A 9,017-nucleotide genomic window follows, 5' to 3' on the forward strand; every position below is an offset into this window, starting at 1 on the left:
GTCCACTCAAAACTCTCAACCTTCATTCTTTCTTGTCATATACATTATAGAAAACAGTATAATAAATTCTCTTGTGCCCATTTCCAGCTCCAACACTTCACAGTATGTGAGGAATCTAGTTTCCTATGCTCTACTCCTCACATCTCCTTACACTCCCTATAGAAAGAAAATTTTGGCATGCTTCTAAACTCCTTCACACTTTAAAGGAGTCCTTTCATTGTGATCTCTACTTTTGCATCATGCTTTAAAAAAAAAACTTTCCAAATCCAAGAAAATAATGTAAATTCCTGTCAGATTTTTGCCAGCTCCTCTATGACCGACGAGCAATGTTAGGCTTTCAGTGTCTGCCAACATGTCACCCAGGTCCACACATGTCACAAAACACATCGTCCCATCCTCTCTTATTGGGACATAGCATTCCATTATATATATGGGAGCGTGCACCACAATTCCCTCCCCCCCCATTTATTCACTGATAGATGGATGGGAGGTGTGTTCCATGTTGATGGCTATAGTGTACAGTGTTACAAAACACAATCAAGTACAAATATCTCTTACCAGGGCCTGTGGGGAATAGAGCAGAAGTCGACAAAATTTACTATAAAGTGAGGTCAGATCTGGCGTTCAAAGGCCCAGTAGGATCAATACAGTGCGCGATAACGTACAGTGTGTCTAAAAGTAGCTGAGGGGATTTTGAATATATTTACCATAATGAAACAATGAACATGTGTGTTAATTTTAATGTGTCAATCAAAAAACCCATTTTTCTCTGGGCTTGAACTGTTTGGGATGGGGGGGGGGGGGCGGAGACAAAGCTTGCCAGGCCGTTGCTTTAAGCAGCCAGGCTTTGGTCTCAGGTCCGGAAGGTGATGAAGAAGCCGCCATCTTGGAATTTCACTGTCTTTATTGCTTAGTCATGGGCTCTCTTGAGGGCCTTCAGCGTATTTATCTAGCCTGGTAAGCCCTCAGAAGCACTCGGCTTACTTGAGGAACAGTGGTATTACTCATGAGCGTTTTCTCTTTTGGTATTAGTCACAAGTGAAAACATCACAGCAGCTGCGGTGGGATCTAGAGAGCTGGTTGGTAGACAGCAGTTAGAGCAATTTTCACGGAAGCCAGATGCTTTGTGGACTGTGGCCCCTGCTGTGAGGGCTTGGCTGCCATTTTTTAGCCGGTAGAAAAGTCTGAAGAACAAAGGAAATCTTTACTTTTGTAACTTTTGCCAGCACAGCAGGGCTGCTGGCTTACTGTGAGGAGTGTGTGACTTGGTAACAGGCAGCCTAGCCACAACTCACGGTCAGAACTTTCAGGTGGAGAGACCCACACCTGCTGCTCCGTTTCAAGGAGATGGACTTGGGGGTGGTATCAATCTCCCGTCCCCACCCTACTGAAAAACTTGGGATACAATAGTGAGCACTAGGACCGAGATTGTTCTGGAGACTGTATACCAGTGTCCTAAGGAGCGGGGAGCATTTCCTACAGCCTGGAAGTTTGGTGAAGGGAGAGGAGCGCGCCACAGGCTGTGGGAGTCGGGAAAGGAGAGTGAAGGAGGGGCACTTTAGGTGTGCACTGGATGGCAGGGATAAGCCTGGGCATGTCTAAAGTCCTCTAGACAATCCTTCGGAAATCCAGACCCCAATTTTATTTTACAAACACAGAAAGGCCATTCACTTCTCCCTGCAGCAGCAGTGATCTCAGAATCCAGAATGAATACCAGGCAGTGCTTGGCACATGCCTTTAATCCCAGCACTCGGGGGTGACAGAGGCAGGCGGATCTCTGAGAGTTCGAGGCCAGCCTGGTCTACAAAGTGAGTCCAGGACAGGCAAGGCTACACACAGAGAAACCCTGTCTCGCAAAAGCAAGCAAACAAACAAACAAACAAAAATCCCAAACAAAAAACAAAACAAGAACGAATGCAGGGCCATCAAGCCTGTGGGAAACTCACAGACATTCCAAACGGGCATGAAAGATTGAGGAAAATAAACTCTGAGGGGAACTTGTTCAATCAAACCCAACACCCACAACAGGCCACTAGCGCGTTAAGGGCTACTTCCGTCAATACACACACATCGCCTTTCGGTACACACACATGGCACTTTCGGTAACTTAGCTAACAACAAATTCCCAATGCACTAACAAGTTCGCTGCTGGCTGCTCTTCCCCAAACACGTTTAATTAACACATGACATAGGCATAATAGACTATCACAGAGTTGCAGTGGTGCGTTCCTACCCGCTCCACAGGTCCTCACGGCGGTGGCCTCAGCCTCACTACGGCAGGGTAATAAGAGTGAGGTTCAGCTCTCCTAAAGAAGCTCCCCTCTCTCCCCTTAACTTAGTTAACATTTCATTAAGTACATACGGTGGTCTTCTCCCTCTTCTGGGCAATCTGGGAAGGTGGGCTCCTTCGCAGACAACAGTTTCATGAGGGCTCTGCAGCACCTATCTTCTCGATAAGCAATGAATCAAGGATAGCATGTGGAAGATGGAGGCTGAGCTTGGGGCGGGTTTTCAAATCAGCTGACCTGGACGCACCAAGGAGGCTGCCAGTGATTTGTCGTCCGCCCGGTTCTGAACCTACCAACCCTTTCAACAGATAAAATATTTGGAGAGGGATTGTGACAAGAGGAATGTGATGTCCTGTAAAGTAAATAGAGAACCGAGATTTTAGAATTTGACGGTGCAAAGATGCAAAGATGATTTTTAATCACGTCAACTTCACACACTTTTCTCTTATGCCAAGGTGGGACGGCAAAGGGAGTTTCATTGTAATTCTGAAATCAACCTAAAAGCAAAACAACTGTAGCTGCCAGGCCTTCTCAAACCTTGTTAAGAATGAAAGTTTCTGGAAAGAAGTAGCAACTTCCACTGAAACCTCTGTAAGGCTGCCTGACTAGTGCTACAGTGACCACAGAGGGTTTGAAACGCTCATAGCCATCTTTAGTCCTAAAAAAAAAAAAAAGAAAGAAATATATTTATGTCATGCATTGTTGCAATAACCTTTTGTGCACTATGTGAAGGCTGTTTTTGTATTATTCAAATGTTTATTTCTGTACAGGGAGTTGATTGCTGGCTTGACTTTTTTTTTTTTTTTTTTAAATGCCTCTTCGCCTGCCTCAGTATTTTGTGAAAATACACTTCTCTCATCTTCTGATTGGTTAAATAGAAATCTGATGGCCACAGGCTGGAGAGGTAAGGTGGAACTTCTAGGTAAAGAGGGTCTCTGGGGAAGAATACACATACACATACACACACACACACACACACACACACACACACACACACACACACCACGCACACGCACACCTGGGAATGAGAATCTGGTGGCAGTTTTTTTTCCAGCCTTCTGGAAGCTAGGTGAAGATGGCTGGGTCTTGAAAACCTGTCATAAGGAAGACCTCTTCAGCAGGGACCAGCTTTCTGGTCAGATCCTCTTGCCTTGGTCTAAGCAAAAACAGCCGAGAGTCAAAGAGGTAGATTTTAATTCACTAAAGTTCTATCCAACTTAAAGATAAAAGAGAGACAAACCAGGGAGCTGGGACAAAAGGAGAGAGGAGAGTGTACACAGGGGATGGGGAGAGGGAGAGAGAGAGAGAGAGAGAGAGAGAGAGAGAGAGAGAGAGAGAGAGAGCCCTCCAGACCTCTGGGTTTAAAGCTAAGGGTCTATAAATTGCAGGAATCATACCCAGGACACCTCCTGGGGCATTATTAAGGACTTTCTGAATTATGATTCAAGTTATGTCTTTTCTTGAGAAAAAATATGTCTGAGTCATTTTAGGAAAATCCTAAAATTGACTTTATCTGGCCATTATTTGGAAGGCTTCCTTCTGCCCTGGAGACCATTAAGCTCACGTAAGCACACAGCTAGATGAGGCCGTTACTCCAGGAATCTTCGTAGGATATCTGCCCTAAGTATATTTGGTGGAGGATAAAAAGAGACAGTTGACAAATTCTGACTTGCCAAGAGGAATAGGGTACAATACAATACAATGTTTGAGCAGGCAAGGCATTTATTTTTCTATATAATTCAGTTTGGACTGTATAACTTACAATAAGTTTTTATCTATGCCATTTAAAAGAATGACATGGTAAGTCCTGAGGATTTTGTAGCCAAAGATTTATTGGCTGTGCAGTTGATTGGAGACATTTTTATGTCTCAGTCAGTCTCAGAGCTATTCCTATGTGGACGGTTCAGCAAATTATACTACTTGTCCTGTTTGGTCTTCTTGATTTCTTTCCATCTGTCTGAAGCCAAGATTTTCAGGAGTTCTCCCCCCGGCAAATCTGATTTCCACCAGTTTGGATGAAATATATAGCTTTTTGTTTCCTCTTGAGACAAGAGCATATTCTCCTCCCCAGTGCAACACGTTTTTGTCTTCCATTTTGAAATTAGATGCTTATCTAATTCAGCAGTCCTTTCTAAAATTTAGTGTATCTTAGCAGGCATGTTACTTGTCTTATTTAAAAAATTTTAAATCAATATATTGTTATTTAACTTATGTTGGGGATATATTACAGTCCCATCCTATTTTATGACCTTTTAAGAATTATTGTTAGATATTTTTACAGTTGTTTGACTTATAGGATTTAAGTTATATCTGTAACAGGTTTCATGTCATAATGTCTAAAAAATGGTTTCATTTTCAATGGATACACATGTTGAAGCAACAACAGCTCCAGTTTGCAAAGGCACCTCCAAGATAGTCACCGCCTCTAACAAATGTGTCACCTTAGGATCAGTCTCTCCCATATTTAAGGCAAACGGCTATTGGAATTCTGAATATGAACCTATGGCCTGGTGCATATATTTCAGTTCTCCAAACTCTGCCAAATGGAGCATAAAATTCATTGTATGACCTTGTTCCAAGGCAACACCAAACAGGATCTTCATTTTTTACTTTAGCATATAGACCTTCATCCAGTAACTGAACCTTGGCAATAAACATACAGTATCCAGTCTGATCATGTTGGTCCATAGCCAAATCTTTTCTACCTAGCATCTTAGTGGGCTGCCATTATGAAATTTCTTCAAGACTTTGCAGATTTTTCTTTTTTTCATCTGAAACTACCTGTTTTTGTGTTCCTGTAAGTTCCATTTTGGATTTCTTTGAAGTTTCCCTATTTTGATTCAAAGATTCACTCCAACCTTGGTTCTATGGCCTTTAATTTAGCATCTATTTTCTCAGTCTCTTTAGTCTCCAAGTCTGTCTTATTCTGATCTCTCTTAAAGAGAATATACACGACTGAAATTGTCACTGAAACAATTATTTGTATGCTAAGAGACACAAATTCAAATGGAGTCCAGAAGTTCGTGTGGCGGGGGTGGGGGGTGGGGGGTGGGGAGGTGGGGGGGGGAGGAGGCTGACTTCCCTGAGATCCAAACAAAAGCTTACCTTATCAGATTAGGGCTAGCTTCCCCTTACCTGCAGTGTAACGTGTAACAGCTACAGCAGATGAAAAAGAGCTGCCCCTCCCACCCCGCAGCATAACTCAAAGCTCTTCTGCCCTGTACTGTATCAGTTAAGGCCAACCTCCCTATGCTCCTTACTCAATTATGTGATACCAAGGCTGAGAAAGTCCTGCTTGTGGTTTCTGCCTTTAAAAATCTTGTACTCTTGGAGCATCTTCTGAGTGTATTCCAAGGAGTGGAATAGCTGGGTCTTGAGGAGGCCTTAGTCCCAGTTTTCTGAGATAGTGCCAGATAGATTTCCAAAGTGGTCAGCCATGTTCATAGCAGCCTTATTCATAAAAGCCAGAACCTGGAAGCAGTCTAAGTGTCCCTCAGTAGAAGAATGGATACAGAAACTGTGGTACATTTGCACTATGGAATACTACTCAGCTATTAAAAACAAAGAATTCCTAAAATTTATGGACAAATGGATTGAACTAGAAATGATCATAATGAGTGAGTGAACCCAGAAGCAGAAAGACTCAAATGGTATATACTCACTTATATTTGGACACTAGCCCAAAGGGCATGTCCTATGAAAGTCTTCACTTACCAGGAAAGTGGGACAGAGGGGAGGACATCCTATTGGGACTGTAGGTGAGAGAAGCAAGGGAGAATGGGGAAATAGAAGGATCCAGAGGGTCCTAGAAACCTACAAGAAGAACATTATGATGGGCAGATCTTGGCCCAGGGGTCCCGCTCAAACTATGGCATCAGTCAAGGACAATACGTGCAGTAAACTTCGAACCCCTACCCAGATCTAGCCAACGGACAGGACATTCTCCACAGTTGAGTGGAGAGTGGGGTCTTTCACACGAACCCTGGTGCCCCATATTTGACCATGTCCCCTGGATGGAGAGGCCTGGTGGCACTCAGAGGAAGAATAGCAGGCTACCAAGAAGAGACTTGATACCCTATGAGCATATACAGGGGGAAGAAGTCCCCCTCAGTCACAGTCATAGGGGAGGGGAGTAAGGGGAAAATGGGAGGGAGGGAGGAATGGGAGAATACAAGGGATGGGATAACAACTGAGATGTAATATGAATAAATTAATAAGATATATTTTAAAATCTTGTATTCTAAGGAATCAAGGCCGCCACCTTCCTCAGCCTCTGGGGAACAGAAGGTCCTTGCTCCAGAGCGAGATCAATAAAAAAGACCCTGTGTACATTGCATCTGACTGGTCTCTGGTAGTCTGTGAAGTTTCATGGCTGGGGCATGATGCACTGTCACTGTGTCTTCCTCAACATAGAAAATAATCTTCTCTAATCTCAAAACCTTTCCCTAAGGAGTTTATTATTATTATTTTTTTTAGATCTCACCAGTTTGAATACTTGAGGCTTCCCAGTCTGTCTCTGTTTCTTGTTTCCAGGGAGGGGCTTTTTTTTCCTGCCTCCTTCATTGGATCCTGACCCTTTCTCCACTCAGGGAAGTTGTTGAATCTGTAAGTGTTAGTTCCTCTGGTCTGCAAATCAGGCCAACAAGAGCCCCTTCTCAAAGGGACTTAGCTTCCTACCTTGGCTACGAAAATATGACTTTGAGAAGCTTGTTTGTGTTAAAGAGCCATCTTTTTTTTTTCCTTAGCAAGGCCTTACTGTAAGAACCCACTCTCTGCGGTTTTAGTTTGAGTTTTTCATCAGCCAGCTGGAGGCCTTGTTGCTTTGCCAGGGGTGGGGGTGGGGTGTCTAATAGGGATCTGTGAACTCCTGACTTAGAAACTGTGCTTGTTTTGTTTTCCTTTAAGGAACAGAACTAAGAAACCGCTTGTAGTTTCACTTTCTATGTGCATCTGCGCCACTTTGAGCCAAAGTGTTAATGTAATTTTTTGCAAAACAGTATCTGTTTCTCAGTTTCTCTCTTAACCTGACCATCACACAAATAACTGAGACTCTTATGTTTGTTTGAAAATAACTTCACAGCACAATCACTGAGCACTTATTACTCTACTCTCTTAACCCTCTAAATTAATCTGGCTTCCTCCTGGCTTGCATCCCAGAGATAGTTGTACCTTATAGCTTTCCCTGTTCCAGTTCCTTCTTGGTCCTCTTGGACCCCTCCCCTGCATGAGCCCCCCCTCCCCTGCATGAACCCCCGACTTTATCTTCTAATTCTCCTCCCTTGGCTGGCGCAAAGTCCAGCCCCATTTGTTCCCCTGGTCAGCAACTGGCTGTAAACTGCTTTATTGGCATATCACGGGACACTTGGGGAGCAGCATTTACACAAGATTGAGACAGGGGATTCTCAGGACAAGGAACACAACCAGATATGGGGGATACAGAAGTCAGCATTTGAGTTGCACAATACCTTATGCCTACAATTAATCATTTGTCCCTACTGGGTGATAAGGTCCGTTCATGCTCTTTATGCCCCAGAGTGAAGGTAACTCTAACGGCACAGCTCTCACTGTTTCCAGCTGAGCATGTCATCTCTGAGGCTGGGCCTTGTGGCTTTCAGATCCACTGTGATTCAAAAGATTGGGGGACTGGCACTTTGGTTTGTGGTAAATTATGGAAATGGAGTATCTTGTGAGATTTCTGTTAAATTGTCTTCTGTATTTGGAAACTGTTTCATTCTTTTATTTTTATTTCTCCCTTCTCTCTTCACTTTAATTTTTCTCTGATTGCTTACTTGTATTAGTGAAAGAATATGGGTATCCTGAAAAACTGTGTTCATAATTACATGATTACACTATTTGTTTCTATTTTTGGATATGCATGCTGTTTTTCATCCCCTGTGGTACTGGGTATGGGAACTGGGGACAACTATAACAAAATCCTCTCCACTAAAAATAAGTGGGCAGTCATTTCTAGTATTTAATATTTTGTTTCAAAAAATCACTTTTTTCTTGAAACTCACTGGACCTTTGAAGGAACAGCACATTCGTTCTAATTTGTTAAAGGAAAAAAAAGGTGAAAGTATTAAAAAAAAAGTGACTTTTTTCTAAGCTGTTCTCTGTCACCTTGCTGCATTCAGAGTATCGTACACAAACATACACCAAGACATACATGCATACACATACATGTACACTTGCAGACATGCACACATACACCAAAAACATACACACACACGCTTACATACTTGTGCACACACATTTTATTGTAATTGACTCACAGATAAGCACACCACACCGCTCCATCAACACAGCCATTCAAACATTCGCCAGGTCCCAAATCATATGTATCTCATAACCTTCCACACAGTTAGAATAGCCGTTCTGAAGCCATGGAGCTTTGGTTATGGTTTTAGACTTTCACTGTCAGTCACATTTGTAGGCACAAATGTGCATACAGAAAAGGAAAACTATGACAGAGTTGAAACTAGAAAAACAATTCTCTTTATAACTGTTTTAACAACTTGTGTGCCCTTTGCCTTCATCGTGTCATATTCTGTCTCCTTGTGTCACTCTTCCTTGTGATCCTGTCTACATGCTCACACTCACAGCTGGTCACACTATACGTTACAGGCTGGGACTGCGTGTGAGGGAGTACAGCGTGTTTCTGCCCTTGGAGTTTGAGTGACCTCACTTAGTATTATACTTTCTAGGTTCCCCTACTTTCCTACAAATTTC

The sequence above is a fragment of the Acomys russatus genome, chromosome 13, assembly GCF_903995435.1.
Source record: "Acomys russatus chromosome 13, mAcoRus1.1, whole genome shotgun sequence".
NCBI lineage: Eukaryota > Metazoa > Chordata > Mammalia > Rodentia > Muridae > Acomys > Acomys russatus.